Consider the following 27,761-nt stretch of genomic DNA (forward strand, 5'->3'; position numbering starts at 1 on the left):
GCTGGCTGCTGGAAGCAAGGGGGACCCCCTGCGTATTTCCAGAACCAGCTCAAGAGGCTTGTACTAGTTCAATGAAATAAGGGATCCCCCACACCATTTGAACCAAGAATGTCTCAGTGCCCGATGCTGGTTCTTTTTATGGGGGGGAGCAAGGGAATCCTTGTGTCAATTGTTTTCTTTGAGTCAACTCTTTACTTCACTAACACCACAAGCATCTCTCCAATCCATGCAGGCTTCACACCAAATATGCTTGCTAAAACCAAGGGCATTCATTTGTACATTGAGATGCGATTTGGGCGCAACTTTGAGGGATTATGCAAACACTAAGGGCCTTATTCTAGTTCACTCTTTCTGACAAAATCCTTCATAGATGGACAAAATCATGTGCACTGCAGGTGGGGCAGATGTAAAATGTGCAGATAATTAGATTTGGGTGAGTTACTGTTTTACACTGCAATATAGATCTCACTTTGAAGTAAAACCCCACCCAAATCTAACTCTCTCTGCACAAGTTACATCTGCCCCACCTGCAGTGCACATGGTTTTGTCCATCTAAGAAAGATTTTGTCAGAAACAGTGAACTAGAATAAGGCCCTAAATGTTGTGTTTACACCCCCCTAGTGACCACCCATATCTCGGGTAAAGCAAATAAAATCAGGCAAATAGTGTCCGTATTGAGAAACGCTGCATTTAGGGGCCCAAATTGGGCACATTTCTCCTCCCCAGCTCAGGAGGCTGTGAACAGAAATGCTGGCGGTGATTGCACCCAAATGGCAGAACAATTGGATGACTGCTATCGGGCACCTTCAAATGGGCAGCATCTGAAAATACAATTAAATTAAAATGTGATTAAAGGTAAAACGTGAATAAATATTGGAGTACAGAAGCACATACTTGGGGGCACTTACAATCTAAAAAGGGAGAAAGACGCACAATGAGTGTGTTGTGCAGGTAGTAGGCTGGTCTGAAGTTTCCTAGCTGGAATAAGCATTGGCAAAAAAGGGAAGTCAGTAGTCATCCAGCTAAAACTTCCTGTACAGGCATATGGTGGGACCTGCCCACTGCTAGCTGCTACACTTGTCTGGAGACCGGCCCGGACTGTTTCACGTTTTGTATCGATGGGTAGTGCTGCGCTCTGCTCCTCTATGTGTGCAGTATTGGTGAGTAGGGACTTGCTTAACGTGTTAGAATTCTTTTTACTTAGTGAGACATGCACATACATACAATTACATACATTATAAATCCACACGTGATATAATACAAATACAATTGTGCAATTATGTAAGTACAGCTGAAAACATGTTTGCTCGTTAGAAAAGTTATAAAACTGGCCTTCTTTTGAGCTAGTTGAATATCTGGAGCATCATGTTTGTGGGTTTCATTATATTTGAAAAATGGCCAGAACAAAAGAACTTTCATGTGAAACTCGACAGTCTATTCTTGTTCTTCGAAATGAAGGCTATTCCATGCCAGAAATTGCCAAGAAACTGAACTTTTCCTACCAGGGTGTGTACTACTCCCTTCAGAGAAAAGCACAAACAGGCTCTAACCAAAGTAGAAAGAATTTCTGATGGCAGCCCTGTTCGTAGCAACAAAGGATGGAATGTAGTAGGTCCACTAGTTGACGCGTTTCGCTGTCTAGAATACGGCTTTATCAAACCTGTCACTGGGTGCCCAATAATTATTGTACATGTCGCGGCCTGACAGAGCTTATACCGATCTAAAGTCCTGCTTTAGGTGTCCAAACAGTTTGGACAGTAAAAGGGCAAACAAAATACACCAGATGGCTGAAAGAATGTGACCCCGTAACTATCCAGTGCCTAATAGGAGCAACAACTGAATTATTACAATGGTTTGCTGGATCTGATAAAAAGACAAAAAAAGAAAAAAATACATTGAAGGGGACATAATTATATATAAAAAGAGGACAGCTAAGCAAAGCAATCCAATGCACACATAAATGGTACTCAACTTGGGTATTCGGCCAACAGGCTGCCAATGTCTACAATCACTAGGTCGACACAAGATTTTCGTGATTTTTTTAAACGGACTTGTTTATACTTTACCATCCCAGTGGACATGGAGGGGGATAGAATAGTGTGCCAAGGCACGGATGCTGCAGTGAGCAATGCGAGGGGATGCGGTACACGTATACGGTGTCCATATCGACATGGACAACCAAAACCATGAAAAACTAGGGTCAACCTTTTGCTTGTGTCCACCTAGAGTATGTCGACCAATTATCCCAGAAGCCTTAACTTGCTATTAAATAAATAAATTAAAAAACTATGACTGGCTGCTGCGTTAAGAGGTTTATGGCTTTCACACAAATACAACTAAGGGATATATTCAATTAGTGTCGGATCAGACACTACCTATTCAACACAGCGGGCAAATCTGAATGTTGGATCTGGCCGCTAATTGCTGGTTACCCAGCCAGGCCCGTGTGATCGAAGGTATGAGGCGGCTGGAGCTGGGACGGTGCCGGGTGAGCTGCTCTCACCTTTCCCGGTGGCGCAACAGCTGAGCGCGGCTGGAGGACAGCACCAGGTGAGCTGCTGCTGACCCAGCGCTGTGCTCTGCCTCAATCTGAATTTTTTTCAAGTTGGATTGAGATTGCTGGAAACTGGGTCAAAACTGTCAGATTTGCCCGTGTTTCTGTCAAAAGCAAAAGGATTTGCGGCTCTATTGAATAGGTCGGAACCCTTTCCAACTTATTCAAGTTTCAAACTGCTGTCTTTCCAACAAGGCATTGAATATACTCTTTAATGTCTAATAGATGTTCTGCAACTTTAACTAAATGCCTTCTACTGGCTGCAACTTTGTAACCCAGTCACAAAAATGCTCCCAATTTTCTGTTCATTCCATTTTTCGATCAACAATATTATAAAGTTTAAAGACAAAAGTAATTACTTTGAAAAAAGTGTTAATTATAAAATGTAGTATTAGTGACCTAATTATTTATGTTTAAATAATACCTTGTTTAACCCCTTATCCTTTTTAGTTCTTTTTAGCTTATTTCAGGTTTACTTGCAGATTATTGGCTTACATATTGTGGTACTTGTGTACTTTCACGGCACCAGCATGGCGTCATGCGTCTGTGTCCCCTTGCGGGGCTCGGTGGCTCGCTACGCTATCTAAAATACACTCAATGCCAACGTGGTGGGGGATAGTGGGGGTACGAACTATACACGTTGGCATGGAGTTTTCAGCCCAGCAGCTGGACACATACGCACGGCGCCTTGATGGCACCGTGAAACTACTCAAGTACCCATATAGTTATCATACAGTGCATCCAGAAAGTATTTGCAGCAGTTCACTTTTTCCACATTTTTGTTACAGCCTTATTCGAAAACAGAATCAAATATTTTTTTCCGCTCAAAATTCTACACACAATACCCCATAATGACAAACTGAAAAAAGTTATTGGGAGATTTTTTCAAATGTATTAAAACTAAAAAAAACAGACATCACATGTACATAAGTATTCACAGCCTTTTACTTTGCTCAATCCTTTGTACCTCTCAAGTTTCATCAGGTTGGATGGGAAGTATCTGTGCACAGACTATTTAAGATCTCTCCAGAGATGCTCAATCAGATTCAAGACTGGGTTCTAGCTGGGCCACTCAAGGACATTCACAGTTGTCCTGAAGCCACTCCTTTGATATATTGGCTGTGTGCTTAGGGTCATTGTCTCGCTGAAAGATGAACAGTCACCTCAGTCTGGGAGCAGGAGCGATCTGGAGCAGATTATCATCCAGGATGTCTCTATACATTGCTGCATTCATCTTTTCCCTCTATCCCGAGTGGTCTCCTAGTTCTTACTGCTTAAAAACATTCCCCCACAGCACGAGTCTGCCACCAACACGCTTCACTGTAGGGATGGTATTGGTCTGGTGATGAGCGGTGCCTGGCTTGACGCCTGGCATTCACGCCAAGAGGTACATTTTTGTCTCATCAGACCAGAGAATATTGCTGCTCATGGTCCGAGAGTCCTTCAGGTGCATTTTGGCAAATGTCATGTGGAGAGGCTTCCATCTGGCTACTCTACCATAAAGGCCTGATTGGTGGATTGCTGCAGAGATGGTTGTCCTTCTGGAAGGTTCCTCTCTCCACAGAGGAATGCTGTAGCTATGACAGCGTGACCATCGGGTTCTTGGTCACCTCCCTGACTAGGACCCTTCTCCATTGATAACCCAGTTTAGACAGACAGCCAGGTCTGGGAATAGTCCTGGTGGTTCTGAACTTCTTCCAGTTACGGATGATGGAGGTCACTGTGCTCATTGGGACATCTTCAAAGCAGCAGATATTTTTCTGTACCCTTCCCCAGATTTCTTGGAGGTCTACAGACAATTCCTTTGACTTCATGCTTGGTTAGTGCTCTAACATGCACTGTCAGGGGTGGGACCTTATATAGACAGGTGTACGCCTTTCCAAATGATGTCCAATCAACTGAATTTATCCCAAGTGGACTTAAATTAAGCTGTAGGAACATCTCAAGGATGATCAGTGGGAAAAGGATTCTCCTGAGCTAATTTTTTAGCTTCATGGCAAAGGCACGTTCTGTATGGCCTTATTCAGGTAACTGCAGTGCATACAGCCAAGTAGGAATTATTATTATTATAATTTTATTTATAAGGCGCCACAAGTGTTTCGCAGCGCCGTACAAAGGATTCTTTGTACTTTACACACGCGCCAGACGCGTACTGCACATGCACAGTAGGGGTCTACAGCGGTGGACAAAAGGCAGCAAAATACTTTATTGGAGGGAAAAGTGCTACATATATAAATGATACTTCATTTACTGTATATACAGTTGTGATGATGAGGGAGATCTTTTTCTATACACTACAGACTTCAGACAATCCGGTGGGTTTTAAGTTCCAATGTTTGCCATTGACACTCAGATCTGCGCCCTCATGTGGTGTACACACTGTGCCATTTGGTCTATTTTTATGTTCGTTTTTGCTTATACAAGCTAAATCAAAAGGTTTTCAGCTGCATCAAAATCGAATAGAAAAATAGACTGTGCAGGCATGTCTATATAGTACAGATCAGATCTATATAGTCTACATCTAATGTGTACATGGCACCATGCGATTTGATCCCGATCAAATAAAATCAATTGCACCATGTGCACAATACTTAAGTTCAAGCCCCAGAGGCACCATGTATCTGGAGGCTGCAGAGAGGAGCGGCTGCTATTAAATCCAACCTGCCCCTAGTTTATCCCCAGCAGCTGTAAATGAGCAGTATACCAATCATTTATCTTTTGCATGGCATATTGTACTTACATTTTCTTTTTTTGTAACGTAATCTGCTGCGCTATATAAGACACTGTAACGGAATCTGCTGCGCTATATAAGACACTAAAGGAAACTGCTGCGCTATATAAGACGCTAACGGAATCTGCTGCACTATATAAGACACTAACGGAATCTGCTGCGCTATATAAGACACTGTAACGGAATCTGCTGCGCTATATAAGACACTGTAACGGAATCTGCTGCGCTATATAAGACACTGTAACGGAATCTGCTGCGCTATATAAGACACTGTAATGGAATCTGCTGCGCTATATAAGACACTGTCACGGAATCTGCTGCGCTATATAAGACACTGTAACGGAATCTGCTGCGCTATATAAGACACTGTAACGGAATCTGCTGCGCTATATAAGACACTAACGGAATCTGCTGTGCTATATAAGACACTAATGGAATCTGCTGCGCTATATAAGACGCTGTAATGGAATCTGCTGCGCTATATAAGACACTGTCACGGAATCTGCTGCGCTATAAAAGACACTGTAACGGAATCTGCTGCGCTATATAAGACACTGTAACGGAATCTGCTGCGCTATATAAGACACTGTAACGGAATCTGCTGCGCTATATAAGACACTGTAACGGAATCTGCTGCGCTATATAAGACACTGTAATGGAATCTGCTGCGCTATATAAGACACTGTCACGGAATCTGCTGCGCTATATAAGACACTGTAACGGAATCTGCTGCGCTATATAAGACACTGTAACGGAATCTGCTGCTCTATATAAGACACTAACGGAATCTGCTGTGCTATATAAGACACTAATGGAATCTGCTGCGCTATATAAGACGCTGTAATGGAATCTGCTGCGCTATATAAGACACTGTCACGGAATCTGCTGCGCTATAAAAGACACTGTAACGGAATCTGCTGCACTATATAAGACACTAACGGAATCTTCTGTGCTATATAAGACACTAACGGAATCTGCTGCGCTATATAAGACGCTGTAACGGAATCTGCTGCGCTATATAAGACACCAACGGAATCTGCTGCGCTATATACGACAATGTAACGGAATCTGCTGCGCTATATAAGACACTGTAACGGAATCTGCTGCTATATAAGACGCTGTAACGGAATCTGCTGCACTATATAAGACACTGTAACTGAATCTGCTGCGCTATATAAGACACTATAACGGAATCTGCTGCGCTATATAAGACACCAACGGAATCTGCTGCGCTATGTAAGACACTGTAACGGAATCTGCTGCGCTATATAAGACACTGTAACGGAATCTGCTGCGCTATATAAGACACCAACGGAATCTGCTGCGCTATATAAGACACTGTAACAGATCTGCTGCGCTATATAAGACACTGTAACGGAATCTGCTGCTATATAAGACGCTGTAACGGAATCTGCTGCGCTATATAAGACACTAACTGAATCTGCTGCGCCATATAAGCCACTGTAACGGAATCTGCTGCGCTATATAAGACACTGTAACGGAATCTGCTGCGCTATACAAAGAAACTGCAAATAAATAAATAATAAATAAATTAGGCACATTAAAAAAACAGTCCAGTTTACACAATATCTGCTGGGATCTGGGAATTGGGATTTTTAAGCCTGTGTAATATCCCCAACGCATCTGCCAGGGGATAAGAGGATTGCTCCAATACACAGTAAGTGTATGGGCCCCATTAGTGTATTTTCTTAAGATATGCTAAACTGAATCTTCTACTTTAAGCCCCGTACACACGGGGAATATAACGCAGAGCGATATATCCCTCGCGATGAGCGATACATCGCTCAGTGTCCTGTTTGCATCAGCGACCAGAGATGGTCGCTGATGAAAAAGAAACTGCCGGGGGAGCCCGGCAGGAGAATGTTCCTGCGACCAGCGATCACTACGGGGGAGAAAACGGGAGTGTGCACACTCCCATTGTGGGCAATATGGTCCCTCAGCGACCATATTGCCCTCGATATTAGACTAAATCGCCCCCGTGTGTACACAGCCTTAGAGTGTAAGCTTGCGAGCAGGGCCCTCCTACCTTTTTAAGTCTTTAAATAGCCAGTTTGTTGTATAATGGTTCTCAATTGTAAAGTGCAAAAGAATTTGCTGCGCTATAGAAATTTTTTTTATAAATAAAATACTTTATACAAATTCTTTTGCTGCAAAAATATACATTGAAAAATTTACCTGTGGTGGCATTTTAGCCCTTTTAAATGGGTAGAGCTGCAGTGGGAATGCTCCAGGTTGCTGTACCTGTTTAACAAATACCGGTATTTGTTAAACAGGTAAAAAGCAGAGTTTTACCCGTTTAAGACCCGTTTTTTTTGGCAGTGGGAAAGGGTCTTAAACGGTATCCCACACTGGTCTCCCCCCCCCCTCCCCTGGTACCTGGCAGCAATACTGGGGATCCGGGCAGCGCAGTCTGTGCTCAGGCAGCAGGGTCCATTAGGAGAGTGGGATTTTATTGGCGGGGTCCCTGCTGCAAATGGGAACTAACGGGCCGCTCATTACATATGTGCATATGTAATGAGCGGTTCATTCATATGCGCATATGTAATAAGGATCCGCTGCCTCCTAGTTACCCGTGCACAGCCACTGCCTACCTTTCTGCCAGGTACCAAGAGAGGGAGGGAGTGTTACTAGGTGATACCTACCTCGCTGCCAGGTACCATGGGAGGGAGGGGTGCTGCCTACTGCATGGTATATTACTGGTTAATTACCGTGTACCTTTCACAACGGGTGCAATGTGAAAGGTACAAAAACGTAATTAACCAGTAATATACCGTTTACAACATGCAGTGTGAATGGGGTAAACTTGCTCTGAGCCGGTTAAAGAAACATTTGAAAAAAACGGGTCAGAGCAGGTTTGGCAGTGGGAAAGTGCAGCATATTCCAGTGCACTTTATAATTCCAGACTGATAAATCAAACTAGGGAGTAGCAGACCCTTCTAGGGAGTAGCAGACCCTTCTAGGGGTAGGAGGGCCCTGCTCTTATTAGGTTTGAAGCAGTGCCTTTAATATGGACATATTTTACCTACAACTCTCAATCATCCTAAATGATCAGTTTGGTTAATGTACTTCTTAAGAATATGTAATGTTGTAACATCTATTCTATCACTACAAAGACTTCTTTCATTGCTCTGTAATAATCTGTCTGATATCAATGTGTTTCTACCAACTGCTGACTAATAATCAGTGTTTGGTACAGGTGAGAGGGCACCTGGGCACTGATGCACATAATCCATTCTACGCTCACATGCAGTAACGCAGACGCACCTTGTCAGGGAGAGTTGGGCTATCAGCCTGACAATGGCTCAGACAGGATTTGTAGTGCACAGCTCCTTTATCACTGCCAAGTGCGACATTTGTAGCTGCTCTGGTCTAGCCTGTCAGAGTCAACAACTCAATCAGCGCCTCCCTTACATCTACTCCTTCCAGGGAAGAGGTAATGACTACTATGAACAGACATGGGGTTATGCTGAATGTACCAGGTAAAGGGTCAAGTGGAGCCTGAAGATTTACAGCTAGCGAGACTTCACTAACGAGCAGCTTACACATATTACATGCGATTCATTCTCACTTCATCCTACAGCACAAGGAGCCAGGTTGTGAAACACTCACTAGAAAAGCTGGGTGAGGTAAAGTGCAATAAAATACATTCAATTGCATAATTATGTATCTTCTTTGTTCGAAATATGCCTGCCTGTCAGCACATGTCGGCTCAAAAAAACAGCGAAAAAGTCTGTGTCGACCTTTTGACTGTCGACCTAATCCATGTCGACCTAACACCTGTGTCAACCTAGACACAGTCGAACTTGTCCCATGTCGACCTAGACACCTGTCTACCTTTCAGTATGTCGACCCAACCGTGTCGGCTTAATGACTGTCGACCAACCGACCGTATCCCAACAGTACATGGCCATTCCACATTAAATCAACAATCTAAATAATAATAATAAAAGCAAGGATTATACTCACGATAATACCTTTTCTTCGGAATACTTCATGGCAGCCATTACATTGGGTTCATCCCTCTCTCCTCTCCAATTAGACAGGTAGTTTTTTCCCCTAGGATCCAGCCCCTTCCTCTATATAATCTGGCACCTCCCCCTAGACCGTAGTCTTTGACTGTCTCCGTCCTGATCCTAGGGAAAAAACACAAATAGGGAGGGCCAACAAATTTTTGGGCTGCCATGAAGTATTCCGAAGAAAAGGTATTATCGTGAGTATAATCCTTGCTTTCTCCTTCATACTTCATGGCAGCCATTACATTGGGATGTACCAAAGCAGTAGGGTGGGTTATACTATACCTCAAGCCAAGACTTGCTTAAGGACTTCACTTCCAAAGCTTGAGCCCGCAACATCCAATGCATAATGCTTAGAGAAGGTATGCAAGGAAGACCAGGTGGCTGCTTGACAAATTTCCTTAGTCGAAACTTTGGCCTCTCTCGCCCAGGAAACCGCCATTGCCCTTGTCGAGTGAGCCTTAATACCCTCGGGAACTTCACGCCCCACCTTCTTGTAAGTAAATGCAATTACTTCCTTTAGCCACCTTGACATTGACTGTTTTGACGGAGCCAAACCTTTCTTTGCCCCCTGGGGAATCACGAATAATGCTTCTGACTTCCTGAACCCCGTAGTCCTGTGTAGATATATCTTGATAGCTCTCAAGACATCTAAGGTATGCAATTTTTCCTCTTTCTTCGTCAGAGGATTTTGGAAAAAACAAGGCAAAACTATTTCTTGACTTAAATTAACTGAGGAAACTACTTTGGGTAGAAAAGACGGCCTAGTCCTCAGCACTACCCGATCCGGGAAAATCTTCAAATACTGTTCTTTAATGCACAGAGCATGAATCTCTCCCACTCTTTTTGCTGAAGTTATTGCAACTAAAAATAACATCTTCCATGTTAGAAACTTTAGCTTCGCTCTGTCCAGTGGCTCAAACGGAGCCTCCATTAGTCCATTCAAAACCAAATTAAGATCCCACTGGGGGATTATTGACCTAACTCTAGGCCGGATTTTCTTGAGAGCCTGGCAAAATCTTTTAATTAAGCTATGCTCCGCTAGTTTCCTGTCTAGCAGCGCACTCAGTGCCGAAATCTGGACCTTGAGTGTTGAAGCCGACAGCCCTTTATTAAGCCCGTCACAAAGAAACTGTAACACTTGAGGAATGTTTGCTTTAGGAAAGATGAACTTGCCCTTGGACCATTTTGCGAACACCCGCCATATTCTGTAATAGATCTCTGACTATACTTTCTTTCTCGCTTGGAGAAGTACTTCAATGACTTCTGGGGATAAATTCTTGTCTCTTAATTGCCGCCTTTCAATTTCCAGGCCGCTAAATTCAATTTGTGAGGCTCTAGGCAATTGACTGGGCCCTGCTTGAGCAGATCCTGAGTCACTGGAAGAAACACTGGACCCGCAATCGCCATGCTCTCTAACATGGGGAACCAAGCCCTCCTGGGCCAGTAGGGAAGGATAGCTATGACTTGGACCCCCTCCGTTCTGACCTTCCACAATGTCCTGTGAATGAGGGGAATTGGAGGGAACACATACCCCAGGTGAAACTCCCAACTCTGCGACAGGGCGTCCACTCCGCTCGACCCCCAAGCCGGGTACCGTGAGTAGAACTGTGGCAACTTCTTGTTGACTGCTGAAGCCATAAGGTCCACCTCCGGTTGACCGAATTGCTCTACTATTTCCTGAAATACTGAGTCCTTCAGTTCCCATTCGCCAGGAACCACGCTTGTGCGGCTCAGATAGTCTGCGAGCTGATTGTCTTCCCCCAGAACATGGAGCGCTGAAATGGACAACAGGTTTTCCTCGGACCAGCACATGATGTTTCGCACCTCTTCTAAGAGCCCGTGACTCCGTGTACCTCCTTGTCTGTTGACATAAGAGACGGTAGTGGCGTTGTCCGAAAAAATGCGCAGGTGCGCCCCTCGGATATCTTCGCTGAAGAATTCTATTGCCTTCCACACGGCCCTTAGTTCTCTGTGATTGGAGGAGAACTTTGACTCGTGCCGGGACCACAGACCTTGACATGTCTTGTCCAGACCATGAGCCCCCCAACCCGTGGCGCTGGCGTCTGTGGTGATCACCCTGTAACGGGGACTTGCCAGTGAGGACTTCCTTGATACTAGCTGATCGGCCTCCCACCATCTTAAGGATTCTTTGGCTGCCTCTGAGATCTTTATCTTCCTTTCCAGCGGCACCAGTCTTCTCGAGTAACCTAGAAGGGACCACTGGAGAGGCCTCATCCTCCATCTGGCCCATGGGATTATGTCCACCGTGGACGCCATCATCCCCAAGAGACTCATTGCTGACCTGAGGGGTACGCGATCCTCCTCGTAGATTTTTGAGATTAGCTGCTGGATTTTCTCGCATCTCTTCGTGGACAAAGATACTTGAAACCTCACGGTATCCACCAGCACTCCTAGAAACTGGAGACTCTGTGTTGGCTCTAGACAGCTCTTCTCCCAGTTTAACAGCCACCCGTGTTCTTGAAGAAACTGAATGGTGTAGTCTCTTGCTGTGACCACCTCTTCCTCTGAAGGTGCCACGATCAATAGATCGTCTAGATATGCCCATATCATGACTTTCCTTTTCCTCAGTTCTTCTATCAACACCACCAGAACTTTGGTGAAGACCCTTGGTGACGAGGTGAGGCCGAAGGGCAGACAGGTGAACTGGAAATGATCGTGACCTATGCAGAATCTCAGATATTTTCTGTCGTCTGGGGAAATGGGAATATGGAAGTCTTTTAGGTCGATGGAGACCATAAAATTGTTTCTTTCCAGCCCCATCAGGATCGACTTTGTAGTCTCCATGTGGAACTTTCTTTTCTTTATGCGCAAGTTTAATTTTCTTAAATCTAATATAGTTCTGTAACCTCCAGAACTTTTGCTGACTATGAAGAGACGAGAATAAAAACCGGCTCCTTTCTCTTCTTCCGGGACTCTCACCACTGCTCCTGATGCGATGAGTCCCTTTAAACTTAAATTTAGAGCTTCCCTTTCTATCTCCGAAACTGGGATCTCTGAAACACAAAATTTCGCCATTCTTGGCCTCGACATGAACTCTAGGTGATAGCCAATCCTGACTACCTCCAGAACCCATCTGTCTCGGACGGTTTGTTCCCAGACGCGAGCAAAGCCCAACAGCCTTCCCGCTACCTGGGCCTGCTCCACCATGGGACCACCGTCACTGTTTCTGTGTGGTTCCCGAACTTTCACCTCTCTTCTTGACGTATTGCCGAAAAAAGGCTCTGGATGTCCCCTGCGCGTATCTGTCTCGGACAGACCTGCCTGGCCTGTAGGACTTGGCCTGTCTATACGCTTGTCTGGAAGAATATGAGAAAAATCTCCCCCTTCTGTCCTGTGGCAATCGGACTGATTTACCACCTGACATTCTTTGAATCATCTGATCCAAACGACTGCCGAAAAGAAAAGCACCCTCATAGGGCAATGTAGCCAGCTTGTTCTTCGAATGGGAATCTGCTGCCCATGACTTAAGCCATAAGGCCCTACGGGCCACCAACCCCGATGTCAGGGATTTTGCTGCAAAATCAAGACCATCCAAGGAGGCCTCACACATATAGTCCACTGCCAGCTGAACCTGGGTAAGACTCTTGCAGATTTGATCACGGGAAACCTTTTCCTGTATGTCTTCCTGCAATGCAGAACACCAAATCCTGAGTGCCCGAGAAAGGGAGGCCATAGCCACCCCTGATTTTAACGAGACTGAGGCAGAGATATGTAGTCTCTTCAGAGCACTCTCCATTTTTTTATCCATTGCGTCTTTTAGTGACGCCCCATCCTCAAGAGGAATGGTAGTACGAGTCGTCACTTCTGACACTGCTGCGTCGACTTTAGGTATATTACACCACTTAATGAATTCTTCATCCTCAATGGGAAACATTTTTTGAATTCTCTTAGTCGACCCCACTCTCTTGTCGACACCCTGCCATTCTTTAGCTAGGATATCCTTCACAACCTTATGTACTGGAAAAGATCTCCCTTTTTTAGAACGATCCTCAAACAATGCGTCAAACTCAGATTTTGCAGGCTGTTTATAGTTAAGTGTCCTATAGAGATTTTTAAGCACTGCTTCTACCAACTCCACATTAAATAGACGCTCGTCCTCCAATACTTCGCCTGACTCAGCAGATGAGCCCCCAGACTCCTCCTTGTCCGCATCCTCATGCACTGACACATCACCGTCATCTTTATCAAGGCTAGTCTGGGACCTGGACCTTTTATTCCCTGCATACTCCTCTTTGGGAATAAAGTTTTTCTTCATCCAGTCTCTCATCTCAGCTAACTGGGCTGATATATTCATCCCAACATCCTTTTTTGTCAGACACTCTAAACACAGTACTGTCTCTCCAACAAAGGCTCTATCACATCCTGGACAGATCTTAGTATTCTTGGTCTTAGCCACTTTCTTTCTGGGCACTGAAGGCACACTACAAAACAAGAAAGAAAGATACTAACTATCTGACTGAAAAAGTGGCATGCTCTAACAGCGTGTCCTCTGCAAGAGGACTTACCTGGGCGGCGGTGTAACACCCTTCTGAGAGGCATCCTCCATGGCAATAATCCTGGCTTGATACCAAAACGCTTCTGCAGCAGTATAGCCTTGCGCCTGTAACACCGACCAGGCGCCTTTTAAATACACGCTGCCGCAGCAGCCAGCGTCCCCCCCTCTCCCGCCGGCGCCAACCTGGCGCGCACTTCCGCATAGCTGGAACGCACGCGGCCGTGACCCGCACGCCGCGTGCATCCGCCGGAAGTGACGCGCGCACCACTGACGCCGTCCTGACTGCCGGGGAGACTCAGCGCCTCCCAGAGAAGGAAGCCGGAGCCTGACCCGGACACTGGGACCACGCCGGAGACGCCGGATAGGTGATACTTACATACGCTATGCAGGGAGGGACGCTGTGGGTTTCTCATAAAGTCCTTGCCACCGGCCCCCGGACACTCTTTTAGGCTTAGGCACCGCCAGCCTGCCCGCCCAGGTCTCCGGTAGCATAACCAGCCTACCGGGTATATAAAAAAAAAAAAACAGCTAACTCTAACTGACTACCTGTCACAGACAGAAGGAGACAGGAAAAAGACTACGGTCTAGGGGGAGGTGCCAGATTATATAGAGGAAGGGGCTGGATCCTAGGGGAAAAAACTACCTGTCTAATTGGAGAGGAGAGAGGGATGAACCCAATGTAATGGCTGCCATGAAGTATGAAGGAGAAATAATAATAAAATATATATTTGCAGCTTAACTAAATGAGCCAGGGAGTTGGGTAACATTTCGGTTGAAGCTTCTTTTCTGTGGACTTTCATATGCGATACTAGCACGACGGCTTAGTCCCTTTCTGCTCCTACCCCCCAATCTCTGTCTCCCTCAGTACATATCCAGCAAGTCTGTTACAGATCATTTTGCTTTCACTTTCTGTTAATGAATAATTTGGTCCTTTGAGTGGCCTCTAGTGGTCAATGGTGGGACTTCGTCTGAGGTGCAGAGAAGTAAGCCAACAACCCCCACTTCACCGAATTGTAATATTCCTAAAAGCCATACAGAACGTGTGTTATTATTTAAATAAGCCCCCCCCCCCCAACCCATGGAAAAAAATCCCAAGCATTATGAAGCCCCACCCTCTAGTGCTAATAGATCCCAGTGTCCAAGTCACCACCTCGTCCCAGATCAACGGGCCCCTACTGATTTATACACGACAGTCCAACATGAGACTACACCTAACCTCTATGATGAGGATAGCCGATTGGATGTAAAACCCGACAGTCATATTACAGAATCTAGTGGGAATTCTAACCAGCAAGAGAAAAAAAGAAAAACAAAAGTGATGGAGGGCTTAGCATTAATGCCATGGTTACGGAAAGTTAAACAAAGATCATACTGCATGAGTGAAATGTTCAGATAGATATATATCCATCCATCTCTTTTTTTGGACATTAAGGGGGGGATTCAGTTGGGCACCTTGTAGAACAATTCAATTGTTGCTCAATTTGAGCATAAGTGCCCTCCTGTGGTGGCGATCAAAAATGTGAAAGGCCGGGTAGTGGGGCAGGATGACAGATCGCTATTGCTCATTCTGGGCCCACAGCGATTTGCAGTCATTTTCTAAGCGATCTGACTAGATTTTGACTGTTTGCACAGACTTTTCTAACAGGTGATCACGCCATCGCTCGGCGGCATAGACACAGAGCGATCTGGGATTATTAGAGGAACAGTTTTGTGTGTATATATATATATATATATATATATATATATATATATATATATATATATATATATATATATATTTATTTATATATAAAAAAAAGCAATTTAATGCTAACATCTCTTTAGTGCCACATAGCATATATTATTAGTGTTCACTCTAGCACCCGCCATCTTTGAAAACCCATGCAGTTCCTCTTCCCTGCCTGGGGTGTCTCTGTCTGCTGTAGTGCTTCTAGCACAGTGTGGTCTGTATATCAGCACTGATATGCAAACCAGAAACACCACAGCAGACAGCGACACCCCAGGCAGGGAAGAGGAACTGCATGGGTTTTCATAGATGGCGGGTGCTAGAGTGAACAATAATACATGGTCCTATTTAAACTACATAAGATTTGGACTAGACTACAAAATGTAATTTAAATATGAAAAGAAAATATTGCATGCAATTCCCTACACAGGGTGCAAGTATTGTTAACCCGACTTAGGTTGACAGTCATTAGGTCAACAGGCAACTAGGTCAACAGGGTTCTAGGTCGACATGTGTCTAGGTCGACATTGGTTTAGGTTGACAGGTCGCGAGGTCAACATGGCTTTTTTTCACGCGAATATCGACATGGACACAGTTGGAAGTCAACCGCAGCGTCTCGCTTGCCATGCTTCGGGCACGGTACCTCGCTGCGCTCAGCACATTATTTTATTCTCCCACCACGCCTTAATGGATGGTAGAGCATGATAATACCACCTGTCGGCTCAAAAAAACAGTGTAAAAACCCGTGTCGACCTAACGCATTTGTCGACCTAAAACCATGTAGACCTAGACACCATGTCTACCTAGAACCCTGTCAACCTAAGTCGGGTCGACAATATGAACGTATCCCCTTCTCACACCAAGATGAAAACTTACCAAGGTATGTACTAATAGTATGACATCTTCTAAAAAGGACACATTAAGGAATTGGCCAAAGCAACAAAGTTGCAGGTTCTAGACAGGTTATATCGCGCGTGCTAGATCCAGAATAGATGCCGCTTGTGATAAATCTCCCCACCAATCATTTACACTCGCCTGTAGCTGGGAAGCGGTTGCACAATAAATAACATTATGAATGACATGACTTCCCCAGTATTATATAACACTTACATGTTCGCCAATACGGAAAATATGGTAGGAACAAGATAAAAACCAACAAACCACAAGAGCTATTTTTAACCCCGCTGAATTTGGTAAACAACTTTCCCAAGGAGACGCAAAATGTTACCTCCGATCCAGAGCGAGAGAGATACCACTAATATTAGTCACAATTATGCAGAGGCAACGATTGTGTAACAGCAACGCGCTGGGCTATAGAAATAATAAACATTGCCTTGGTGAAAACACAAAGGGGTTTGTTTACTAATGCCCCTTTTACACCAAAAATCCCCGATCCGACCCGGCATTTGGAAGAAGGATCCAAGCCGGGTATGATCCGGGATTTACACCATTTACACTGCGGTGCCCACCAGCAGTGTAGACTGAGGCGGTGCTTGGAGATGCCATCATCTCCAAGCGCCGGGACCGCAATGATCCCCGCTGGAAGCACCAAGGTAAGCTGCTGGGCTGCCCCCAGCCCCCGTGCACCCTAGCCGTTGTCCGGGAGATGAAGATGCCACATACAGGCATCCATTCACCGCCTCCGCTGCTGTCTGCAGAGTATCGCAGACAGCAGCGGAGGCTCTCTGTGTGCAGCCCCCCCCCCCAGTCCATCCACTGCGGTCCGTAGGTTGTACGTCCCCCATCGATGTAAATGGGAGCCGGGTCGGATGACCCGGTGTACCCATTTACACCGCCCTCTACCCAGGTCCTAGCCGTGTTCTACCCAGGTCAGGACCTGGGTAGAAGTCCCATGTAAAGGGACACGGCATGTCCCATTTACACCGCCGCTAACCCGGGTCTGACCCGCCGAAGACGTGTTCTACCCAGGTCAGGACCTGGGTAGAAGTCCCATGTAAAGGGACACGGCATGTCCCATTTACACCGCCGCTAACCCGGGTCTGACCCGCCGAAGACCCAGGGTTTTGTGGTGGTGTAAAAGGGGTATAAGATGGGAGTTCTATTGAAGATGGGATGTTGCGCATAGCAACCAGTCAGAATCTACTTATTTATTTAGCCCATTCTAGAAGATAATAGAATCGCAATGGTTGCCCATAGCAACAACCCATGTATAACAGAACTCCCATTTTAATACATAAACCCCTAATGCTGCTTTCACACCCCAAAACCTGCTTTGACCCGGTATTTAAACGTTTTACATACCGGGTCAAAGCAGGTTTATCCCCATTTCAGACCGCACTTACTATGAAGGTTTTTCGGCGTGAAAGCAAACCCCTGCATACTGAGCCCTGAGGTCACGCTCTGTGCATATCTAATGAGCGGGGCCCGCTAGTACAGTGAATATTTAATATTAGATATGCAGGGGGCGGGGACCCGCTCATTAAAAATTCACTGCACAAGCAGGTCCCGCTCATTAGATATGCACAGAGCGGGACCAGCTTGTGCTCACTATTGGCTGGGTCCTAAATACCATTTCAGACTGCCAATAAAACGGGTCTGAAACGGGTAGGACCCTGCTTTTTTACCGTTTCCAAATACAGTTTTTTGGAAACGGTAAATTCACTGTGGACCTTCAGACCGTGCATATTACGGTTTTGAAATAGTAAAAAAACGGCAAAATACTGGGTAATGTGCGGTCTGAAAGGGGCATGAAGACTTCGGGAATTGAAAGCTGTTTTTACAACTTTTGATTTAGCAGACAAATTCCGCCCCCGACACCACCCACCCCCCCCCCTCCCGCCCCACCCCACCACTGTCACAAATGGGCACCTGACAGGTCCATTCATGTTGTGCTACGTTTGGATGCTGGTAACACAGGGGGGCAGTTTAGCTGGTATACATAGGCACTTCTATAGGACACGACAAGTTCAAAAAACTTCCCCGTCCCACATCCCAAAAAGTTTGTAGGCTATACTAACATGTACTCCAGATCCCTAGTATCAGTGTAACAGTATGTACAGGAATCATGTACTGTACAGTAACTTTGTAACTGGTTCCCCTCCCAGCACCACAAGACAATGTACTGCAATATCTACAGGTAACTGACTATATTCTGCATTAAGGCTAAATAAGGGACACTGACTGTGTGTAATGGGAATCGGTACATCTGTCAGAATGAACTTAGGTCTACAGTCATTAGGTCGACCCCACTAGGTCGACTGGCAGGAAGGTCGACCTGACTTAAGGTCGACATGGGCCAAGGTCGACATGACTTAAGGTCGAATTTGCATAAAGGTCGACATGAGGAAGGTCGACTGGTCATAAGGTCGACATGGGTTTTTCACTGTTTTTTGATCCGAATGTCGACACAGTCGACATGGACACAGTTGGCAATGAGAATCGGACGCTCGCTTCGCTCGCAATGCTTCGGGCACGGTGCCTCGCTGCGCTCGGCACACTATTTTATTCTCCCACCACGCCCTAGTGGATGGTAGGGCATGAAATACCGCCTGTCGGCACATGTCGGCTCAAAAAACAGTGAAAAACCCCATGTCGACCTTATGACCAGTCGACCTTCCTCATGTCGACCTTTATGCAAATTCGACCTTAAGTCAGGTCGACCTTCCTGCCAGTCGACCTAGTCGGGTCGACCTAATGACTGTAGACCTAAGTTCATTCTAATAGATGACCGCTTCCCGTGTAATGGGATAATATTGGAGTTTGCAATGACATACAGGGGGGAAATGTTGGGATTTGTGTGAGACCTATGTATAAGCCGATGTTGTATTAAAATAGAAGACCGGCAACAACTCAGAAAGCTGATAACCATTAGTATATGCCAGGTGTACTTCCCTATAGGATTTGTGTTCCCTCTGCAATCACACCAATAGAAAGGGACTGGCTGAAGGGACAGAATGCAACATTTGCAATGGCCTTAGAAATGTTATAGACCTGTCTAAAGGAAAAAGTTGGAGGATCCACTTCAAATTAAAAGTTGAGTTTTGTAATCTTTGAAGCTTGTATTTGAGTGAAGGTGCCACAGACTAGGAAGAGGACAGACAGTGAACACTATCCTGCCGGCCACAGCATGGACAAGCCCCAGGAGTAAGGGAGACACTACCCTGCCGGCCACAGTATGGACAAGCCCCAGGAGTAAGGGAGGGAACACTACCCTGCCGGCCACAGCATTGACAAGCCCCAGGCTCATTAACCCTTCTCCTGCCAGGGCTTACATGTCGCTATCACCTCCTGTGTGACCTGTGCAGGGCATGCTGCAGCCATACCTCTCATCACCCTGTACTGGCTCATTAACCCTTCCCCTGCCAGGGCTTACATGTCTATATCACCTCCTGTGTGACCTGTGCAGGGCATGCTGCAGCCATACCTCTCACCACCCTGTAACCCGGCTCATTAACCCTTCCCCTGCCAGGGCTTACATGTCGGTATCACCTCCTGTGTGACCTGTGCAGGGCATGCTGCAGCCATACCTCTCACCACTCTGTACTGGCTCATTAACCCTTCCCCTGCCAGGGCTTACATGTCGCTATCACCTCCTGTGTGACCTGTGCAGGGCATGCTGCAGCCATACCTCTCACCACCCTGTACTGGCTCATTAACCCTTCCCCTGCCAGGGCTTACATGTCTATATCACCTCCTGTGTGACCTGTGCAGGGCATGCTGCAGCCATACCTCTCACCACCCTGTACCCCGGCTCATTAACCCTTCCCCTGCCAGGGCTTACATGTCTATATCAACTCCTGTGTGACCTGTGCAGGGCATGCTGCAGCCATACCTCTCACCACCCTGTACTGGCTCATTAACCCTTCCCCTGCCAGGGCTTACATGTCTATATCACCTCCTGTGTGACCTGTGCAGGGCATGCTGCAGCCATACCTCTCACCACCCTGTACCCCGGCTCATTAACCCTTCCCCTGCCAGGGCTTACATGTCTATATCAACTCCTGTGTGACCTGTGCAGGGCATGCTGCAGCCATACCTCTCACCACCCTGTACTGGCTCATTAACCCTTCCCCTGCCAGGGCTTACATGTCGCTATCACCTCCTGTGTGACCTGTGCAGGGCATGCTGCAGCCATACCTCTCACCACCCTGTAACCCGGCTCATTAACCCTTCCCCTGCCAGGGCTTACATGTCGGTATCACCTCCTGTGTGACCTGTGCAGGGCATGCTGCAGCCATACCTCTCACCACTCTGTACTGGCTCATTAACCCTTCCCTGCCAGGGCTTACATGTCTATATCACCTCCTGTGTGACCTGTGCAGGGCATGCTGCAGCCATACCTCTCACCACCCTGTACTGGCTCATTAACCCTTCTCCTGCCAGGGCTTACATGTCTATATCACCTCCTGTGTGACCTGTGCAGGGCATGCTGCAGCCATACCTCTCACCACCCTGTACTGGCTCATTAACCCTTCTCCTGCCAGGGCTTACATGTCTATATCACCTCCTGTGTGACCTGTGCAGGGCATGCTGCAGCCATACCTCTCACCACCCTGTACTGGCTCATTAACCCTTCCCCTGCCAGGGCTTACATGTCGCTATCACCTCCTGTGTGACCTGTGCAGGGCATGCTGCAGCCATACCTCTCACCACCCTGTACTGGCTCATTAACCCTTCCCCTGCCAGGGCTTACATGTCTATATCACCTCCTGTGTGACCTGTGCAGTGTATGCTGCAGCCATACCTCTCACCACTCTGTACTGGCTCATTAACCCTTCCCCTGCCAGGGCTTACATGTCTATATCGGGATGCATCGTCTATATCACCTCCTGTGTGACCTGTGCAGGGCATGCTGCAGCCATACCTCTCACCACCCTGCCTGTACTGGCTCATTAACCCTTCCCCTGCCAGGGCTTACATGTCTATATCACCTCCTGTGTGACCTGTGCAGGGCATGCTGCAGCCATACCTCTCACCACCCTGTACCCCGGCTCATTAACCCTTCCCCTGCCAGGGCTTACATGTCGCTATCACCTCCTGTGTGACCTGTGCAGGGCATGCTGCAGCCATACCTCTCACCATCCTGTACTGGCTCATTAACCCTTCCCCTGCCAGGGCTTACATGTCGCTATCACCTCCTGTGTGACCTGTGCAGGGCATGCTGCAGCCATACCTCTCACCACCCTGTACTGGCTCATTAACCCTTCCCCTGCCAGGGCTTACATGTCTATATCACCTCCTGTGTGACCTGTGCAGGGCATGCTGCAGCCATACCTCTCACCACCCTGTACTGGGCTCATTAACCCTTCCCCTGCCAGGGCTTACATGTTGGTATCACAGCTCCTCCCGTGTGTCCTGAGGCCTTTTATGGCTGTGAAGATTCGACTTGCAGCTGTGTGAGGAGGGGGATCGGGCATAGGTCCCCGCATCAGCCCATGGTACCCCCCGGGTGTCCCGGACTGCGGGCACGTCTCCTGCTCACCCGGGGCCGGCCCAGGTATACGAGCGGTCACAGGGAGAGTCTCCTGCGGTGTCCCCCCGCCTCCATCTCCCGCCGTACAGCAGCGTAGTGGCTGGGATCGGATTACACGGCGGCGGCGGCCTGACGTCCCCGCTCCAGCACCAGGGGGGGTAATGGGTATAGACTGCGGGCTGACACGGAAGTAGTGCGTACACAGTGTGTAGGGCAGCGGTATGCAGGGCAGTAAGTGTGGTGGGGTGGGGTGGGGGGTGTAGGGCAGCAGCATGCAGGGCAGTACAGTGGGTGGGTGTAGGGCAGCAGCATACAGGGCAGTACAGTGTATGTCTAGGGCAGCAGTATACAGGGCAGTACAGTGTGTGTCTAGGGAAGCAGTATGCAGTACAGTGTGTAACACACACACACACTGTACTGCATACTGCTGCCCTACACACACTGTACTACCCTGCATACTGCTGCCCCACACACACCCACTGTACTGCCCTGCATACTGCTGCCCTACACCCACCCACTGTACTGCCCTGCATACTGCTGCCCTACACCCCCCCCCCCACTGTACTGCCCTGCATACTGCTGCCCTACACACACACACACACACACACACACACACACACTGTACTGCGCTGCCCTAATAGCCCCTGTAATAGCTAATAGGGAATAGCCCCTGTAAGTCGGGATCCTGACGGTCAGGCATGCCACATTAGTCTGGACACCTCTCCTATGCTGGTAGCACTAAAGGACCATGTATACAATGTTACACCACCAGACACCTACTATACAATACAGTCTACTAGTATTATTAAGTTTTGTGTTCACTCTAGGCTGTTTCAGCAGCACCCTGTTAAAACAGCCAGGTCCAGCCATCCCCGCTGTGCGGAGCGCTCAGATTAAGCCTAGTAGCTATGTAGGTGACGGACAGGCCCCAAAGGGACATCATCTGTCCCGCCCACGTAAATTGGTGGGCCCGGGCTGCCACGTTCAAAGTGCCCTCTTTCCTCTTGTGCCCTTCCATCCTGTAATCCTGGAGGGATCACTAAACATTGGTGGAATAATGCTTCAGAGGAAGGGTCTTTTCAGGCCTAAACCAATTTTATCATCAATAATCACCCAAGATTAATTACTACATTTAATAGTGATGGCAGTTTTATGCCTTTAGTATTACTGCTTCTTGTACCGGTTACCTGTCCAGTATTTACTGCTGACAACGGGCATTTGTAGCTGTGCTTCAAACTGGTGGGGATTTGATACAGATGGAAAAGATTTGCTGGGTGACGGATTATCCTAAACCAATGGGCAAATAAGTGTGTACTGCAGAGAATACTTTAACATTCATATTAGTCCCTGCCCCAATGGAGCTTATATTCCCTACAACATGTACATGCGCACACATTCACTCTTGGGTTATTTTTTATTTTTGGAAGCCAATTAACCTGCCAGTATATTTTTGGATTGCGGGAGGAAACGGGTGTACCCGGAGTAAACCCATACATGCAAAGGGAGAATCTACAAACTCTGCACAGTTAGGGACATGTTGGGAATTGAACACATGACCTCAGTGCTGTGAGGCAGTAATGCTAACATTACACCATCTGTACTGCCCCGTATATATACACAACACATGGTGGGGATAGAACCCATGATCTCAGCGCTGTGAGGCAGTAATGCTAACCATTACACCGTCCGTACTGCCCCGGATATATATAACACATGGAGGGAATAGAACCCATGACCTCAGTGCTGTGAGGCAGTAATGTAACCATTACACCATCCGTACTGCCCTGTATATATAACACATGGTGGAGATAGAACCCATGACCTCAATGCTGTGAGGCAGTAGTGCTAACCATTACACCGTCCGTACTGCCCCGTATATATAACACATGGTGGGAATAGAACCCATGACCTCAGTGCTGTGAGGCAGTAATGTAACCATTACACCATCCGTACTGCCCTGTATATATAACACATGGTGGAGATAGAACCCATGACCTCAGTGCTGTGAGGCAGTAGTGCTAACCATTACACCAGAGGTTCCCAATCTTTTTTGATTCAGGGCACCCTAGAGAATCAGATTTTTTTTCACGGCACCCCTAGGTCCAAAAAAAATGAAATAGATTGGGTTTATATGCGATTCTTAGCGGCAGTTATGTGGTAAAGGGCAGGATTCGCTTCTGTTTGTACACATTCTATGATTGCCAGCCACCAGCACTGGTCTTGCTCATAAATAATTAACCATTAATAATTTGAGTTGGTCCTGGACCACCAAGCCGCGGCACCCCTGCATGTGTCCCGAGGCACCCCAGGGAGCCACGGCACACAGTTTGGGAACCACTGCATTACACCATCCGTACTGCCCCGTATATATAACACATGGTGGGAATAGAACCCATGATCTCAGCGCTGTGATGTAGTAATGCTAACCATTACACCATCCGTACTGCCCGTTATATATAACACATGGTGAGGATAGAACACATGACCTCATTGCTGTGAGGCAGTAATGCTAACCATTACACCATCCGTACTGCCCCGTATATATAACACATGGTGGCAATAGAACCTATGACCTCAGTGCTGTGAGCCATTACACCATCCGTACTGCCCCGTATATATAACACATGGTGGAGATAGAACCCATGACCTCAGTGCTGTGAGGCAGTAGTGCTAACCATTACACCATCCGTACTGCCCCGTATATATAACACATGGTGGGGATAGAACCCATAACCTCAGTGCTGTGAGGCAGTGATGTAACCATTACACCATCCGTACTGCCCCGTGTATATATAACACATGGTGGCCTCAGTGCTGTGAGGCAGTAATGCTAACCATTACACCATCCGTACTGCCCGTATATATAACACATGGTGGGGATAGAACCCATGACCTCAGTGCTGTGAGGCAGTAATGTAACCATTACACCGTCCGTACTGCCCGTATATATAACACATGGTGGGGATAGAACCCATGACCTCAGTGCTGTGAGGCAGTAATGTAACCATTACACCGTCCGTACTGCCCCGTATATATAACACATGGTGGGGATAGAACCCATGACCTCAGTGCTGTGAGGCAGTAATGTAACCATTACACCGTCCGTACTGCCCCGTATATATAACACATGGTGGGGATAGAACCCATGACCTCAGTGCTGTGAGGCAGTAATGCTAACCGTTACACCATCCGTACTGCCCGTATATATAACACATGGTGGGGATAGAGATAATCATAAAAAAGAAGGGTGTGGAGATCCACTAATAGGCGCTCCCTGTGATTCGGAAGATGGAAGTGGGGGGTGGTGAAGAAAATAAAGGAGAAGTGAAATACTTCCCCTCGTCTACTTCTCTTGAATAGGTTGATTTCTCCTGTTGATATCCTTGAATTTGAGTGTTGCTGGTTTCAAGGGTGTCTCGGTGATTATATGGAGAGGGTGAAAAAAATCAGAAATATCCACAATGAGAGATGTCCCTGGGGTAACGGGTATGTTATTAATGATGTCACTTGGATCTACGGTGGCGTACCAAACTCACTTGTGACAGCGAGGATACATGTGTATAAAGGTATCTTTTGGGTCAATGAATAAGATGGCGTACCAGTACTCACGTAGCAAGATGAAGGTCAAAGCACATCAAGGTTTCTTTAAATGTCCATTTTTATTCGACAAGGTTAAAACAGGGTTAAAACATCAATGTGATGGAATAAGAAAGGAAGGTATAAAGTGGAGGGTGAGGTGCCTTACCAAGTGATAGTTGGGTGAAGTCAAACCGGATAACAAACAGCCAAGTTAACACTGGTTAGCTGCACTCACCTTCACAACTTTTCTGCCTCCTGTGGGTACACTAGATCTGGGCCAACATGTTTCGAGATAATACTATCTCTTCTTCAGGATCCAGACTAGTGTATTCAATGTGGCTCTATATAAACGTTATGGTACTTCCTGTTCCGGTTTGTGTAATACCGGAAGTGATTCAACTTTGTTTTTATAAAATAGAAGACCAGATGTATATAATCACAGTATACACACTCCCTTAGCTGGCATTCTGTTTTCTATCTAAAACGAGGTGTAATTTCCAGTATAAGGTGTATCTAAAATCTCTATGCGGCAAAACGGAGGTTACTGAGTCCCGGCCGGAAGTTCCCGTGACGGAGCTTCTCATACGTACACCCGGAAGTCCAGTTGGTGGGGATAGAACCCATGACCTCAGCGTTGTGAGGCAGTAATGTAACCATTACACCGTCCGTACTGCCCCGTATATATAACACATGGTGGGGATAGAACCCATGACCTCATTGCTGTGAGGCAGTAATGCTAACCATTACACCATCCGTACTGCCCCGTATATATAACAAATGGTGGGGATAGAAATCATGACCTCAGTGCTGTGAATCAGTCATGCTAACCAAGTGAATATTTCCTTATTACGTTGCACATTGCACGAAAAGCACCTGCAATATGCCAATTTTCACGCAATCCGTTGCACCAAATTGTTGCAATTACATGAAAACAAGCCATATCGCAAGATGTATTTTCAGGCAAAAATAAAGACACTCCCCCGAAGCATCTCCCAACGCCTTACATTACATTTCACCAAAAAATAATACATGGCTGCTGCAGTCATTACAAAGCAGTCTTGTGAAATGTAACCCCATTGCCATCTCGACAAATTGCATAGATACAAAGCAGACGGCAGCCACAAGCGGTCGCGAAATTAGCAGCAAAGACCTTTATCCTTCACTCCACTAATATTTGCAGCATCAAACCATGTCAGAGTTCTAGAACCCTGTATATATACCGAGGAGCAGACCGAGAAGACATGCACCATATTACTGAACAGAATTAACAAAACTGCATTCTACGGGCCATGAATATACTGTGCTGGTAACTGAATACTGCTCCCAGCCAAGGAGCATAAATCCAAGGGACAGCTCTGCAGTCATTTACATAACCATGCGCTGTTCTAGTAAGCGGCACTGGACAGAACAGCACACGTATATAGTGTGAAGGCCCAGATATTAGCGATGTGCACATCTCATTCCTCATACTGTGTGACGGAACTGCTGGATTTAAAATATTATTAAATGCCGATAGCAGCATCAAATGTGTATTATATGTGATTGTATGTAAAAGCTGGATTCATTTTCACCTGAGGTATCCAGAAGTCTCTGGTGGCGATTCTGGGCTGACCAGTCAGTGACGGTATAAATACAATTACTATCATTGGATGTACATTGGTTCCGTTGACCCAAGGAACGCCAGATACAAACCTGTAGCGCTTTCTATATTCACCTCTAATTTTAAAACCTTCATCTGGTATTACATCTGGGGATATCAATTGTATATTGTTGCAGGCTATTTAAGCAGTTATCAAGCATTCTTACTGTACGCCTCAGAAATTGGGAACGCCAGCCCTGAAGGAGTGTTTTACAGTAGGGACTAGGTTTCAGAGTGCACCCCCAAATATGAACACTTTTAGTGCAGGATTCATTACAACACTTGCTGGTGGCCCCCATTTAGGATGGTCAAACTGATGTATATTCATTGAAAATTTATGGGGCATACACATGGTGCAATATGAACAATATAGTTCATATTGGTATAAAACATATTACATATCGCACCATGTGTACACAGCTTGCGTTGCCGATGCACACCCCTGCTGGGTCAGTATCGCAAGAAGACAAAACGGACAGGGGCACAATGTGTATAATCTATAGTAAAATAATTGAACATAGCCAAAATCGCACTGTGCGTAATCAA

General features: G+C 46.4%; 1 protein-coding gene across 5 annotated transcripts in view; it reads right to left on the reverse strand.

Annotated features, from left to right (window-relative positions):
• The window catches only part of CHD9 (chromodomain helicase DNA binding protein 9), a 178,055-nt gene that overhangs the window by 115,513 nt on the left and 34,781 nt on the right, over positions 1–27,761 (reverse strand). Inside the window, exon 1 of one of the 5 annotated variants that reach the window (XM_083165339.1) lies at positions 21,850–22,086. The exons of the other annotated variants lie outside the window; for them this stretch is intronic. The gene's annotated coding sequence lies outside the window, so the exon portion shown is untranslated. Of the gene's footprint in view, positions 1–21,849; positions 22,087–27,761 lie in introns of those variants that run through there. 5 annotated transcript variants of the gene reach the window in all.

This window comes from Crinia signifera, chromosome 11 (genome assembly GCF_055691185.1).
Source record: "Crinia signifera chromosome 11, ASM5569118v1, whole genome shotgun sequence".
NCBI lineage: Eukaryota > Metazoa > Chordata > Amphibia > Anura > Myobatrachidae > Crinia > Crinia signifera.